Below are 16,391 nucleotides of genomic sequence, written 5' to 3'. Positions count from 1 at the left end.
TAAGACATATGCAGCCAGTCCTAATTTGCTTTCTGCTGCTGTAAAAAAACACTGACAAACCCACTTGGAAAGGAGCACTTCCAGGTTACATTCCATCACTGAGGGAAGCCAAGGAGGAATCTGGAGGCAGGAACTGAAGCAGAGACCATGAAGGAACCCTGCCACATGGTGCCAAGCCTCAGCTGCTCTCCATGACTCCTTCATGTTTTTGAAGCCAGTACCACATGTGAGACTCTTACATATTACCACGTTCAACTATCATCTTCAGATGTGGCCTTGACCCTCCTAGATCACAGTTTCTATGTTTTGACATTGAGAAAATGCTTCCCAGATTTTTGCCTCAATGATGCTGGTCTGTTATGAATCACAGATGATTTTCAGCTCCAGTTGCCCAGCATCCACTGTCCCAATACAACGAAGGTTTCACTTCCATGGATTCTTAATACAAACTACCACAAGAGCAGCCATGATAGCCTTTGCTTCCCTCTGAAAACTTCACACACCAGGCCTCCATCACCTGCATTTCTGTCAGCATCATTAGCCTCCAAGCTCCCCCAGAACAGCTCATTAAGCTCTGAATACTTAATGACTTTTCCAGCCCAAAGTTTCAAATGCTTCTACAATCCTCACACACCCCCAAAATAAAACCCATCCCAACATGGTCAGGTCTATCACAGCAATACCCAATCTTCCTGGTACCAATTTCTGCTCTAATTTGCTTTGAGTTGCTATGATAAAAGACTGTCAAAAACAGCTTTGAAAGGAAAAGTTTTGTCTCATCTTACACTTCCATGTTATGGTCCATCCAGGGAAGGCAAAGTAGGAACTCAGGGTGGGAACTATGGAGAAATGCTGCTTCCTTGCTTGTTTCCCCTGCCTTGCTCAGCTACCTTTCTTATACAGGCCCTGCCCATCTGCCTAGCTTCTGTCTCCTGTGTGGGTTAGGTGACCTGGTATTAATGCTACTCACCCATCTGAAGTACAGGGATAAGTGTACCTGAAAGTCAGTTGGCAGCAACCTTCAGAAGCTAGGGCCAGGCGAGGAAGGATCCTTGCCTAGAGCCTTCAGAGAGAGCAAGGCCTAAGGCGAATTAGGGCTTCAAAGTCCCAGCCGGCCCCAGAGCCAGGAAGCAGGATGCTGCTTTAAATCAGTTTATGGTGCTTTGCAACTTGGAGCTAACAGGGAGAATTAAGGAATGAGTTAGAGAAAAAAATCCTAGAAGCATTTCTTCTTTCCGACCCCACTCCCCCATGAAGGAAAGAAGTTTACACAAGTTTTATCTAACTTTCTAATAGAAGCAGAAATGAAGAAGTTAAATGGAGGTTTTGCTCTCTAAGATTCTATTTTCTATGTGTGTGGAGGGGTACCTACCCGTATGGACACATCCGGAGGCCAGAGGTTGACACTGTGATGTCTTCCTCAGCCACTTTTCTCACTGGAACTGGAGCTGGCTGCTTTAGCTAGACTGGCTGGTGGAGCCCATGCTATCTGCCTGCCTCTTCCCACCCACTGCTGAGGTTACAGCATTTTTCTTTAACGTAGATGCTAGGTCCTTATGCTTTCGTGGCAACCCTTTACCCATAGTCAAGTCCCCAGCCCAATATTCTAATCTTTCTTATCTCACTGAGTGAAGCAGCCAAGTCAGTGCAGCCATCTCCTCTGTGGCCCCTCCTGCCCATCATGAGCCTGCTTCTCCTGAAGCTTGTGTCTGCGGCCCTGTGTCACCAGGGACAAAGAAGATCAGCACAGACCCCAGGGGACTCCGTTTTGTCAGGCGGAGATACACATTATTTAGCATTAGAGAACCTGCACACTCTGAGATAAAACATGTTGGTTTCTATTTTCTCTTTCAAAATACACTCAGTCACTAGTCTTAAAATACCCACCAGCAATTATGAACTAAAATAATATCTTTAGTGTTAATCTTTTAGATGAACCTCTTTTTAGCATTATTAAATTCCTAGCAAGAATTTAAAGGCCAAAAGTAAGTCTCTTTCAATTTGTGATTAAGTTGTAAGAAATTAAACTTTAATGTTCTTTTTTCTAACTGTACTTCATCCCTGTCTTGCTTAGGGTTCTGTCTGGGGTGCTGGCATGATCACTGCCCCCAGAATGACTTAGTTCCATCAACCCTCTGAAGTTGATTTCACTGCACAGTGAGTCTCTCATTTCTAAAAGGAAAACGCTTGAAAAACTTTTAAATATGACAAGCCGAGCCTAGCATGGTGACACCTGCCTGTAACCCCAGCACTTGGAAGACTGAGACAGCAGGACTGTCTGGACTGTGTACCAAGTACCAGACCAGCTAGGGCTACAGAGCAAGACCCTGTCTCAAAAAAACAAAACAAAGTAAAAATAATAAACCTGGAAGTAGGTCTGTTTTGCTTTGATCTTTGAGGCCTTGTCTCTTGCATAAACATCAGTTTTCTATTATACTACAAGTAGTATCTCACTTAACAAGGACATATACCAAAGGCCTTTATGCCTTTTATCTCATTTGAGTCAACTATTTTTGCTTGTTTTTGTTTTGTCTGCTGAGTTCATTTGCATAGGCCAGCCCTATGTATTCTAACACTGAGTGAGCTACATCCCTAGTCTTGGATTCCTTTTTCAAGCTTTTTGTTTAGATTAACGTAACTGTCTCATTTATTGATTATTGATGGTGACAACTTTCAAAGTATATTCTTTCATCCAGGTTTCCAACTGAGCAATGCATTTTTGTTAGCTAATCATCATCTTATTGATAATATACCAGAACTTCTTACTCCTCTCTACCTACAACTGAGGCTCACTGCTCAATCTCTGTCTACCACTCCCTCAGCCTCTTCCCAGTCTTTGAAACCACCATCCCACCATCCACTTCTATGGCATCAAGTTTTTGGATTCTTCTGTGAATGAGAACATGTGGTATGTGTCTTGTGCCTGGCTCATTTCTCTTAGCATGATGTTTTCTAGTGCTGCCCACTTCATTGCACATAGAAGATTTCATTCTTTTAGGGATGAACACAATGCCACACACGTTCTTTAGCAGTTTACCAGTTGATAGACTAGGAGGTTGCTTTCTTTTCTCAAGTGTTGTGAATAGTCAGTCCTCGGTGATGATGAGTCCAGGTGTCTCGTTAAAGATATTTATTTATTTTGGGGTTTTTGAGAAAGGGTCTCACCATGAAGTCTTGACTGATCTGAAACTCACTATGTAGACCAGGCTGGCCTCAAATTCACAGAGCTCCACCTACCTCTGCCTCCTGAGTGCTGGGATTAAAGGTATATACCACCATGCCCCGCTTGTTTTTATTTTTAATTATGTGTTTGTGTGGGGGGGGCTGCACATGAGTCCAGGTGCCTACGGAAACCAAAAGAGTTTCAGATCCCCTAGAGCTGGAATTATAGACAGTTGTGAGTCAGTTGATGTGGGTAATGTAAACCAAATTTGGGTCTTCTATACAAGCAGTACTTGTTCTTAACAGCTGAGCCTTCTCTCCAGCTCCCAGATGTCTGTTTAACATACTGATTTTATATATCCAATGGTGGGCTTGCTGAATTACATGGATTGCTGGGTCACATGGTGGTTCTATTTTTAATCTTTTGAAGATCGTCCACACTAAGTTCCATGGTGGCTCTACTGAGTTCACTCTCAGCAACATTGCAGTGGTTCCCTTTCCTCCACATCTTCACCTGCACTTGTTATCTTCAGTCTTTTTGATAATAGCCATTCTTTCCTGCCTGGGGTAATATTGTGGTTTGTATTTGCATTTCCCTGATACTTCAGTTCTTATCTTTCCTATTTTACAGTCAGGAAGGCACAGAGACTTAACAGCAGTGCAAGAAATAGTTAAGGCTCAAACCACAGTCTGGCTCCAGAGGCCACAGTTGTAATCATAGGATAATGACATCAGGGGAACCTAGGCATACACATAGATTTATGCAAGAATACATTTGCCCTCAATTTGGAATCCTGTCCAAGGACCCACACTCTGCCAACTGTTATTCTCTGTGTTTTGGCCATTTGTGGCCTTTTGTGTTTCTGGCCCTCTGTTGCCTGAGGGAGCTTCGTTGATGAGAACTGAAAGGTGCATTAGTGTTCTCTTCATCCCTTGTTCTATGTTCCTTGTAGTCTTAGGTATAGAAGTTGCGTCCTAGATGCACTACTTAGGCTTGGGAAACTCAGAGAGTCTCTGTGTGTGACCCCTGATGTAATTCTATAATAATCTCTGTTGAAAAAGAAGCTGCTTTGATGGGTGGTGACTGGGATACTTGTCTGTAAATTGAAGGATCCATATTTTTCCCATGGTAAGAAATTACATTTGTCTATGGATATGAGAGCCTTGGAGTTTTCTCTAAGATCTGTGACCTCTCTAGCTATGTGTATTTGGCCAGATTTATATACCACATTGAGTGGGCTTTAAGTCCAATTAGGCAGCTGTCCATCACCCCCCAGATGAAGGTGCTACTACTGCACCAACGTCATTTTCTGTGCCAGTCATTGATGTGGTTTTCAGGCCTCAAAGCTGGGTTTGGGCCATGGATTGATGTTCTCCCTTAGCAGCTTGCATAGTGCTCTCCAAAGCTATGAGAGCTGCCTTCAGGGGAGGTGGCTTCCAGGTCAGTTCCAGCTCCGTTGCTCCAGATCTTGTGTTCAAAATATGTCCTGTCTTCAGCAATAAGGTCTTACCATCAAGTTCTGGGAGGCAATCAAGGACTGTGGCAACAGCCTGAGTAATTTTGGACAACTTAAAGGAAAGGTTCTCCTGTCTGGCACCGTTTCTTGCTATGTAGCTTCATCTATACACATGGACTCATGTAGGAATATTGTATGTGTGATTTTTTTCAGTAGGTTTCTGGACCAATATGATTCCCTTTGGTTTTTTATACTCACTAGGGACTATTTATCTCTCCTCTTCCTCTCCCTGCCTTATCCTCCTTCCCCACCTTCCCCATTTAAAGTGTTCTTTTCTGAGCCCTATCCTTTAAAACAGAAAGGAGCATACCTCATCCTTTTCTTCTCTAACTCTAATCTCCTATCTTTCTAGTCTCCTAAACACCTGTGAGTTTTTTTTTTCTGTTTTTTGCTTTTTGCATTACCAGGGCCTTGAACTTGCCACGTCGCCAGCTCTCTGAGGTTCCGTGCCAGTCCTGGGCTTCTTTCAGTTCTTTTGTTTTGGATGTGTGTTACCACTTTAAGAAGGACTACTTTTCTCTCATATCTGACTTGTGTCTCTTTTTTGCCTTGATACGCATATATAAAATCATATGTAAAGTGTCTAAAGTAATACTGATCAAATAAAAAAATGTATTAAGGAATACAGTTTTGTTTCATTTTGTTTTTTGTTTTGTCTTTCTGAGACAGGGTCTCCCTGTAGCCGGGAACGGCTAGCCTGGAACTCACTATGTAGATCAGGCTGGCCTTGAACTCACAAAGATCAGCTTGCCTCTGCCTCCTGAGTGCTGAGATTGAAGGTGTGTGCCACCACGCCTGGCAAGGAATACAGTTTTGTGGGGGTTTTTGAGTGCAAATATTTCAATCAATTGTTCTTTTTATACACGATTTCTTCTTACAGTGTTTTTTTTTCTTTCTTTCTTTTTTGGTTTTTTGAAACAGGGTCTTCCTGTAGCCCCAGCTGGCCTACATCTCTATATAGACCAGGCTGGCCTCACTCTCACAGAGATGTGCCTGCCTCTGCCTCCTGAGTGCTGAAATTAAAGGTGAGTGGCCTGGCCCTTAGAGTTGTTTGTTAAAACACACCTCAAACCTCTTCAGTAAACTCTATTTCTTTTGGGAATCCAAAGTGAGGAAATATATTTGTCTAGCAGTCTACTGAAAATAAATGACAGTGTAGGTATGTGTTCTTTCTAAGATCAAAGACATTCTTTAAGCCACCTGCTAGTTCCAGTATCCATCTGAAAGATGCTTTCTTACAAAGCTGCGGTTGGTTGTGGCCCAGGTCCTTCAGAAAGCAGCACATTGCAGCAGCATCCACAGTCTGATATTTCCTCACACACCCCGGTGTGTCCGGTACCTTGCAGGAGGAGACGCCCTGGGGGAGCTGAAGAATGGTCAGGCCTCCGTGGTTGCTCACAGAAGTGTATCCAGATAACTGTATCTCATAGTCAGCATATTCAGTGAGTAATTCTATCCATGCACAACAGCTCAAAATCCTTTTGTCTGTTTTTCACCGAAGCACCTATTATTCATAGTTTAATAATACTGTAAAAAGAGAAGTGAGCAAAGCTAACAAAACATGTTGCAGGGGGCTGGGGAGATGGTTCCATGGCTAAGAGTACTTGCTATTCTTGCAGAAGATGAGGGTTTGGTTCCCAGCGCCCACATAGCAGCTCACAACCATCTATAGCTCCAGTTTCAGGGGATCTGACGCCCTCTTCTGGTTTTCTCAGGTATCAGGAACATACATACGTGTAGGTAAACAAACATAAACATAAAAGAAAAGAAGTTGTAGGGTTATGTTCTGAAGACATTATAGAATCTCTTTATTTTAAAAAATCCAGGACCTATAATAAAAGTACTCTTATCTATTTCAGTGTTTCTTTGTTTCATTTTATAGTACATTAGACCAGGTTGGCTTTGAACTCATTGTGTAGCCCAGGCTAACCTCAAATCCATGCTCTTCCTGCCTCAGCCTCAATGATGCTAAGATTGTACAAGACTACACCACAATGCTTAGCTATATTTTCATTTTCAAGTGGAAATTATATTTAACTTTCTTTATATAACAGTAGAGTTGCATTTTTCCTTAGCTAACTTTGCTCAAAAAAAAGATAATGAGGCAAATGTGATGTGAAAAAATACTAATATAATCTTTCAGAAATTACTATGTAGATATTGAACTTATTTATTTATTTAGATTTTTTTTTTAAGACACAGGGCCATGTAGGTCATGGCTACACGAACAAGACCTTGGGTTCAGTTCCCAGCAAATCAAATGAGAAGGGTGGAGGTGTTTTTAAACTATTAGAATATACCATAAAGAAAATTGATTGGAAACGTAAAATAATAGTTTTACGAAATTTATTTTATTCTCAATTATTTTCCAGGCTTTCTCAACAAATTCACCTAACAATCCTGCAAATCCTAAAAACACTTTCTCACGATTTCAGCACAGTCTGTGAGCCTATTCCTGCTTGCACCACCAGCGCGAAGTGGATGAGCTACTGACCCGCTAGCCCCTGTCCTTCTCTGGGCTGTCAGGCCTGAGATTTTGCTGTTAGTCTTCTTCACTGACCCCCTTTAGTCTTAGTGTTTTTGTTGTGATGTACCTTGGTTAACAGGCAATAAATGTTTGGTGAATAAAGAAAGAAAACATCTGTATTCCTTTCCCCATTCCTGATTCTCAATCTAACGTTTCCCATGATGCTCATAAGACAAAATAAGAAATTTTATTAAAATAGTGCATGTGCCATGAAAAGTTTATGTTCATGAATACACATGTATAATGATAATTTTCATGAGAAAGGGAAGCAGTATGAGCCTGTGAGAATTAGTAAGGAAGGGAATACTGCGTATGAGACTGTTGGGGTCATTTGTTGCCTCTTCCCACACTTGTCAGAGATGAGAAGAGCTGTAAAGGATTTTAATAATGCAAACCAGCAATATGGAGAAGCAGTCATTGGCTGAGCATGGGACACACATAGGGAACCTCAGATGCACCAAGAGAAACCAGGGAGAGTGAAGAGCCAAGCAGAGAGGGATCACCTTCAGAAAGTGCAGCCCAACCTGGAGGCACAGAGGCCACGGGCTTTAGTGGACATGAGCGTTAAGGAGCAGTGTGGCCTCTCCAGCCACATTCAGCTGCCTGGGGACAGGCACAAAATGAAAGGGTTCCATGTGACCATCACTGGGCCTTCCAGCAGTAGCCGGAAGGAAAGCAAGGCAGGAAGAAATGATGCTAGAAGGCAGAACCTAAAATGAACGATAAGAAGTGAGCAAGGTGGATAAGAACACTGCTTGTTCTTGCAGAAGTCCCGGGTTCGAATCCCAGCACTGACAAGGCAAACAACTGTCGGTAACTCCAGTCCCAGGGGATCAGACAGCCTCTTCTGATCTCCGAGTGCATTGCAGACACGGGTGCACTTACTACACACAGGCAGTACATGCATACACATGAAATAAAAACAATAGATTAAAAAAATTGTACCAGGAGGCCTCCAAAGATGGCGCCCTACCCAGAGCCCTGGGATTCAGCAAGAATTGACTTCACTTCTTGGTCCGCAAATAGCCCACCAAAAGGAGCCCACACCTCCGTACCCTGCCCACGAGTCCAGTGACTGCTGACAGACTGTGTGCTGCGGACCAATCAGAAAACAATATGCTGACTAAAGGGACTTGAGGGTGGAGAAAAGGGAAATATAAGGCCCGCCCCCTCCTGCATTAACCGAGCCTGCAGCACCTCGCCTAGTGCTTGCTTCTACCCGACTCCCAGGGTCTGTGGGTCGTGACTCCATGCCTCTTGCCCCCCCCCCCCATCGGCAGGGGACCCATCCAAGTCAGGGTCTTCACAGCTGGCCTGAGGAGAACCCGCAACAAAAAATTTTTAAAAAAAAGAAATGAACAGGGCCGGTTACAATGGCAGAGGCAGGCAGGACGGTCAGTAGAGGCACTGGGTCACCTGAGCTGGCCAGGACCACAGCTGAGTTAAAGCCTAGAAGCTGGCAGTTGGCTTGAGGCGGAAGAAACGGGCACTTGAAGAGAATCAAAAGAACAGGCTAGGGTGACCGTCTGTGTGCTTTGAGACAGGGTCTGAGAAAATTATTTACACCTAGAATTTCCATTCACCCAACTTATCAATCAAGTGTTAGCAAAATATTGGCTATTGCTTTATATGCAAGAAATTCGAGACAAGACATTGGAAAGATGGGTGGAGGTGCTTGGGTAGCCTACTAGCACCTTTCAGGATTGGTCTAGAACTCACTGTGTAGACCAGGCTGGTCTCAAACCCAAAGAGATCTGCTTGCTTCTGCCTCCAGAGTGCTGGGAGTAAAGGCTGCTCCACCACACCCAGCTACCTCTAGTCTTAGTAGCAAAGTAAAATGAGGAACTTTACAAAGCAAGAGGGAAAGCCCAGAATCCATCCTAGAGAGATCAATTTGGGGAGCCCCACACCGGAGAGGGAGAGAGAGAGAGAGAGAGAGGGAGAGAGAGAGAGAGAGAGAGAAACTGCCAGCAGAAACAGGAGCCATAGCGTGAGACCGAGAGGCTCAGCAAGTCATCACTGCACTTTCAGAAACAGATGTTTCTTTCTTTTTTTTTTTTTTAATATTTTAAAGTTTAATTATGTGTCTGTCTTCACTCCTTTGTGGTGAATGTGTCTATCCCACTGTTGCGGCTACGCTGCCTCCATCCACTGACATCAGAACCAGCCTCTCCTCCATCCACTGACGTCAGAACCAGCTTCTCCTCCATCCACTGACGTCGGAACCAGCTTCTCCTCCATCCACTGACTTCAGAACCAGCTTCTCCTCCATCCACTGACGTCGGAACCAGCTTCTCCTCCATCCACTGACGTCAGAACCAGCTTCTCCTCCATCCACTGACGTCGGAACCAGCTTCTCCTCCATCCACTGACGTCAGAACCAGCTTCTCCTCCATCCACTGACGTCGGAACCAGCTTCTCCTCCATCCACTGACGTCAGAACCAGCTTCTCCTCCATCCACTGACGTCGGAACCAGCTTCGCCATAACCCTCTTCTCCCCCATCCACTGACGTCGGAACCAGCTTCTCCTCCATCCACTGACGTCAGAACCAGCTTCTCCTCCATCCACTGACGTCAGAACCAGCTTCTCCTCCATCCACTGACGTCAGAACCAGCTTCTCCTCCATCCACTGACGTCAGAACCAGCTTCTCCTCCATCCACTGACGTCAGAACCAGCTTCTCCTCCATCCACTGACGTCAGAACCAGCTTCTCCTCCATCCACTGACGTCAGAACCAGCTTCTCCTCCATCCACTGACGTCAGAACCAGCTTCTCCTCCATCCACTGACGTCGGAACCAGCTTCTCCTCCATCCACTGACTTCAGAACCAGCTTCTCCTCCATCCACTGACGTCGGAACCAGCTTCTCCTCCATCCACTGACGTCAGAACCAGCTTCTTTGGCCTTCCAACGTGAGCTGTGGACCAGTGGGCTCACCAGGAATCCCCCGCCTCAGAGCCAGACTGAGACTGCTGAGGCCTCAGGCTTCATGGGCTGAAGAGGAAGCTAAATATACCCAGGAAAGAAAGAATAACCCAGGCTATAAAAGTAAACAAATGAGGAATGTGAGAGCATAAAACATCACAAAATCAACAAAAGGACAGGAATCAATAGACAACTTTCAATAATAACCCTGAATATCCATGGTGTTAATCCTCAATCAAAAGACAGACTGGCAGATCGGATTTGAAAACGGGATCCATCTACTTGCTGCCTCCAAAAAATGCACCTCAGCACCATAGACTCACTCAGGTGAAAAGACGGAAACAGGTATTCCAAGCAAATGGAATTAGGAAACAAGCAAGCGTCACTGCTGTTATACGTGACAAAATGACTTCAAACCAAAACTAGTCACCAGAATTTTTTTAATAAAATTTTTTTTATAAAAAAAAAGGATTTTTGCACTGATCAAGGGAACAAGCCATCTGAAGTACATTACAATTTTAAACATAGATTATCAAATATGACTGTACCCAATTTCATCTTAAAAATTACTAGTAGCTAGTCCTTCAAGGCCCACACCTTTAATCCCAGCACTTGGGAGTCAGAGGCAGGCAGATCTCTTTGAGATTGAGATCAGTCTGGTCTACATAGCAAATTCCAGGCCAGCTGGGGCTACAGGGAGACCCTGTCTCAAAAAACAAGAAAAGGAAAAAAAATACTACTCAATATAAAGTCACCGATTAACTCCAACAAAGCAACGGTGGGTGATTTCAATATTCTATTCTCATCAATAGACAGGACATCCCAACTCTTGCAGTGTGAATTTGAGCTATCTCCCATATCTCATGTGTTTGAACATTTAGTCTCCAGCTAGTGGCACTGTTTGAAAAGGTTATGGATCCTTCAGGAGGTGGAGCCTCACTAGAAGAAGACACAGAAGCAGGCAACTATGGGCAAGCCTTGAGGTTTATAGTCCAGCTGCACTTCCTGTTTAATCTCTCTGCTTCCTGATCTGTGGATGCAATGTGATCAGCTACCATAGTCATTGCTGGATGGAGGAGCCAGAGACACAGCCAGACAAGGTGGTGGAAGTGGTGGAAGGGAAACAGGGAGAAAGCATGGGAATAAAGGGAAGCGTATTCTGGAGAAAAGGTCTTCAGGCATCTTTGCTGTATTTGATGCCGAGCTATCAGGGACTCGGGCTTCTGAGGAGTTATTGTCACACAAAAAGTATCTAGCGAAAACCATGAGAAGAGAGCAAGACATCATAAAAGATGACAAAACGTCATGGAAACGATGAGACCGATTCTACCTTTCCCAGTGGTGACTTCCATGCTTTGATGAAAAATTCAACAGTTGATCCATTTCTGGAAGAACTCAAAGCTGTTCAAAACCACGGTGTCTACCACTGAATGTGCTCTTAAACATACTTTAGATTGTCTGCATGAAACAAAAACACAGAAACTGAGGGCAAAATAGGAGTGATGAAAGATGAGGCTGGAGAAAGCTAACCCAAGGATCTGGGTAGTTGGACACTGGGTAGTGTAATGAGGATTGACCTGGTTGCAAAAGGCTTGCTGATTAAGATGTGGATGTGGAACTGGTTTTAATGTATGAAGGCAAACCTACAGAAACCCTGTTACATATGTTCAAAGACAGTCTTCCTCTTCAGACTCAGAAACTGATAGAAGTAAAATATCCAGTAAAACAACCCATGCTGACTTTGAAGGAAATGCTTATCTCCCCTCTAATTAAGGAGGCACCATTGAAAGGATACCCCTGGAGTTTACATGTGAAAAATCTATATGTACTTATAATAGACCTTTGGGTACTTGGGCGGCCTTGAGATGAAGAACTGAGATCCTGGCATCTGGAATACTTCCTCCAGACAGTCTAGTCTTCTGGCCCTTGTGAGTGTGACCTAACAGATGCTCTGTGCTACATGACCACCTAACAGAACAAAAGACATTACTAATAGTGCACAGCACACGCTCGGATTGTTAACCTTTGACCCAATTTATAAAATGCTGAAGATGAACCTTCTTCCATCTGGTAAACCTCATCAGAAGTAATTCTGGTCAGTTATTGGTAAAGTGCTGAGTCTTACCTCTACAGAGGTCATTGGAAGAAAACTAGGGGATGATAAATTTCCCAGTAGTGGATGATGAAGCTATACACGCCATGTGAATGCACAAATGCGCTTGAGTCAGTTCAGGCCTGGGCTTCTTTACAAGATCTTTTCTCGATCTCGCTCTGTCAGCACCTGTCTTCACAGTGTCTACAGAACATGCAAAGGCCCGGGAGCATTTAAGAAAAGATCAAAACCTTCACACAGCAGCCAAGGCTTTCTCAGGCAACAGGACACCCAGCAGGCTTTGACGCAGTTAGTGAATGTATGAGTTCTGCTGAAGAATCAGACACTGAAAGCAAAAATAAGGCAGTGTCTTCAAACTCAAGCAACAATACTAGAAAATAGATACCTGAAACTTCTGGTATCTTGTAAGTAAGAATCCAGGGGCTTGTCGTTAACAAGTGCTAGAAATCCAATAATGGAGCTCAGTGAGAAGTCTCAAGCAAACTCATGTGAGTGACTGCTGAGCTTCCAAGGGCCAGAATCTGATTGTTGTTTGAATGTGAAAATTTTCTCACAACCTCTTGTGTTTGAACACTTGGTCCTCACTGGTGATGCTGTTTGAAAGGTTGCTGAATATTTAGGAGGCAGGGCCTTGCTGGAGGAAGTGAGTTACCAGGGTGGGCCTTGAGGCCTCTAGGGAGGTCCCACTTCCTGTTCAGGTTCTTCCTGACTGTGGATGCCATGACTAGGCCCTTCTTGCTCCTATGGTAATACTTTCCTTGTCATGATGGAATTGAGCTACAAGTCAAAATAATTCCTTCCCTTAAATTAGTTCTTTTCAGGAATTTGGTCAGAGAAGGAAGAAAAGTAACTAACACACTGATTTAAAAAAAAAAAAAAAAGAGAGAGAGAGGATAGCGAGAGAGAATTACAGATTAATCACCCTGAAGAGCATAGATGTAAAAATTATCAATATTTGCACAGTAAATTCAAGAACACATCAAAAATATTATTCTTATTCTTCATGATCAATTTGGCTTCACTACAGTGATTTAGGGATGGTACAGCATATGCTGATCACTAAATGTAAATAATACATTGCATAAATAGACCCAAGGACAGAAATCACATGATCATCTCAAAAGATGCAGAAAAATGCAAGAGACTAAGAACAGAAGAAATTTACCTGAGCCTAATAATAGCTATATACAACAAATCTACAACTAACATATTAAATGGAGAAAAACTTAAAGCATTTCCACTAAAATCAGGAATAAAAGCCAGGTGTGGGGTGGCACACACCTTTAGTCCCAGCACTCCAGAGGCAGAGGCAGGCAGATCTTTATGAGATTGGGGCCAGTCTTGTCTACATAGCAAGTTCCAGGCCAGCTGGGGCTACAGGGAGATCCTGTCTCAAAAATTAAATAAGTAAATAAATAAATAAAATCAGAAATAAGACAAGGGTGCCCACTCTATCCACTCTTTTTAAAATAGTGCTTGAAGTCTTAGATTGAGCAATAAGAAAATGGAAATAAATAAAAAGGATACAAATAGGACAAGAAGTTAAACTGCCCTTATTTGCAGATGATATGATTCTATAAATGAAGTTCTAAAGACTTCACCAGAAAACTCACAGAGCTTGGAATCACTTTCCTCAAAGTGGCAGGCTAACAACACACAAAAACAAATAGCTTTCCTATATACATCAATAACAGACAACCTGAGAAGGAAATCAGGGCAACAATCCCATTTACACTTACTGAAGAAAATACTTTGAAAAAAGGAGAGGTGGTGAGGTAGAGGGTAGATCTGGGTGGATTAGAGAGCAGGAGGTGGACATGATTAACATACACTGCACGATGAAAGTCTCAAAGAATTAATTAAATATTGCATTTTAAAATTACTTCAGTAGCCGGGTATGGTGGTGCACACCTTTAACCCAGGACTGGAAAGGCAGAGGCAGGCAGATCTCTGTGAGGACCAAGGAGATCCTGTCTCAAAAAAACAAAAAGAAAAGAAAAGGAAATGTTATTTACATGAAAACGTTAAAATGCTGAAGAAAGAATTAGAAAATGGGAAGGCTTCCCCTTCATGGATTGGAAGAATTAATATTATGAAAATGTCTGTCTTACCCAAAGCAGTATACTGATTCAATGCAATTACAATGAAAAGTCCAATGTCATTCTTCACTGAAACAGAAAACACATCCTTAAAACCCAGGTGGAAGCATAAAAAAAACCCTTTATAGGCAAAGCAATCTTGGGTAAAAGGAGGATGCTCGAGGCATCACCTGATTTGTTACCCCAGAGCCACAGTAAAGAACTATAACAAAAACTAAGGCATGATACTGGCATAACAACAGACATATAGATTAATTAATTAGAATGAAAGAAGCACATAGAAACCCACACAGCTACAGACACCAGATTGCTGATAAAGATTCCAGAACTACACACTGGAGAAAAGACAGCATCTTCAACAAAAGGTGCTGGAGAAGCAGATAAGCATGTGAAGATTGAAGCTAGATCCTTATCTCTCACTCTGCGCAAAAATCAAGTCCAAACAGATAAAAGATTTTCATACAGAACCCCAAATGCTGAAACTGTTAGAGAAAAAAGTAGCAAAATACTTTAGGATATCAACATAGGCAAGAACTTTATGAACAGGACTCCTGGTCATTCAGGAAATAATGTCTACAAATGAAAAGGAAGAATTGGTGAAATTAAAAACTAGTATCTGGTAAGCAAGCAGTTGAATGAAGAGTCAGACACCAGAATGGGAGACACTCTTTGCCAATCTTATAGCTCACAGATTACCTTCTAGAATATTCAAAGAACTCAAAAAACTAAACAAGAATCAAGCCACTCAATCATCAAACGGGCTAATGAAAAGAGCAAATAGTTCTCTAAAGTTGAAATTACAAATAGCCAATAAGCATTTGAAAAATGTACACCTTCACTAGACATCAGAGAAATGCAAATAAAAAAAACACATTAAGGGATTAGAGAGATGGCTCAGCAGCTAAGAACACTGGCTGCTCTTGCAGAGGACTAAGGTTCAATTCCTAGCACTCACCTGGCAGCTAACCACTGTCCCAATTCCAGTTCTAGGGCATCTGATGTCCTCTTCTGACCTCTGTGGGCTTTGCACGACATGGACACACTTACATACATGCAAGCAATACACTCATACACATAAAATAAAAAATAAAGTAATTTTTAAAGACATTAAGATTCTATCTTACTTCAGACAGAATGACAGCAATTAAGAAAACAATATCAGTCTCTTCCGCCTGGGCCTGGAAGGATGATGTGGCTGGACCAGCACCAGGCTCACTATATCTGCCATTTTCAATTTTCAGAGGTTGTTCACTGTAATGTTGCTGTTTATATGTATGTGTACTTATATCCGATCCCTGGCACCCAGCCTCCTGGACAGAAATAGAACTGGATTATTGGGAATATTTTGGAAGTGTGCCAGAACTTGTGACTGCAAGAGTCCTTATGTTGCAGTATGCTGTACAGTGATGACCTTCAGTATCCTCTTCATACAGTAGCTTGGGAAGATGCCAGTGTTTGTCATCAGATGCAGTATAAACAAGGACTTGCCTGCGGATAATAATGAGAGGAGTGGTTAGCCCTTCTATCTCTGAACATTGAGATAAATTTTCAGATGCTGTTCTCCATTTTTATGTTATTGGACCATATATATATATATATGTGTGTGTGTGTGTGTGTGTGTGTGTGTGTGTGTGTTAAGATGTAACCATTGAGTACTCAAAGAGTTTACTAGTCTGTAACCTCAGCTCTGTCACTCCAATTTTACATTTTACAGATGTCATTCTGTTGTGTCAGGTACTTGTTTTCAGTAAAGTATCTTGAAGGCGCATAGTAGAAAACGAAATTGGTAAATTATACAGTTCCTTTCACTATGGCTTGAAAATGAAGAGTCTATAGAAGAAGACCGTTAAGGCAGTGGTTATTTTTATTGAGAAAATTTGAGTGATTTTTGTTGTTGTTCTTAAGGGTTGCATTTATCGTCACAATGCTAATCAGTAACTGGAGTACCTTTATTCTTGGCAAATTCCAGAGTTTATTACAGGTGTTAAAAATATTTAAAACAAACCTCTGCCATTATCGACAGAGAGGTACATGAGATGTGACTTAA

At 42.5% G+C, this 16,391-nt stretch overlaps 1 pseudogene; it reads left to right on the top strand.

Annotated features, from left to right (window-relative positions):
- The first annotated feature begins 14,913 nt into the window (after positions 1 to 14,913).
- Positions 14,914 to 15,780, top strand: LOC103731305 (annotated as a pseudogene).
- The last annotated feature ends 611 nt before the right edge of the window (positions 15,781 to 16,391 follow it).

The sequence above is a fragment of the Nannospalax galili genome, unplaced genomic scaffold (genome assembly GCF_000622305.1).
Source record: "Nannospalax galili isolate Female #2095 unplaced genomic scaffold, S.galili_v1.0 scaffold454, whole genome shotgun sequence".
Classification (NCBI taxonomy): Eukaryota; Metazoa; Chordata; class Mammalia; order Rodentia; family Spalacidae; genus Nannospalax; species Nannospalax galili.
Note: the sequence above shows the minus strand (reverse complement) of the source record. Positions and strands in the feature narration are given on the sequence as shown.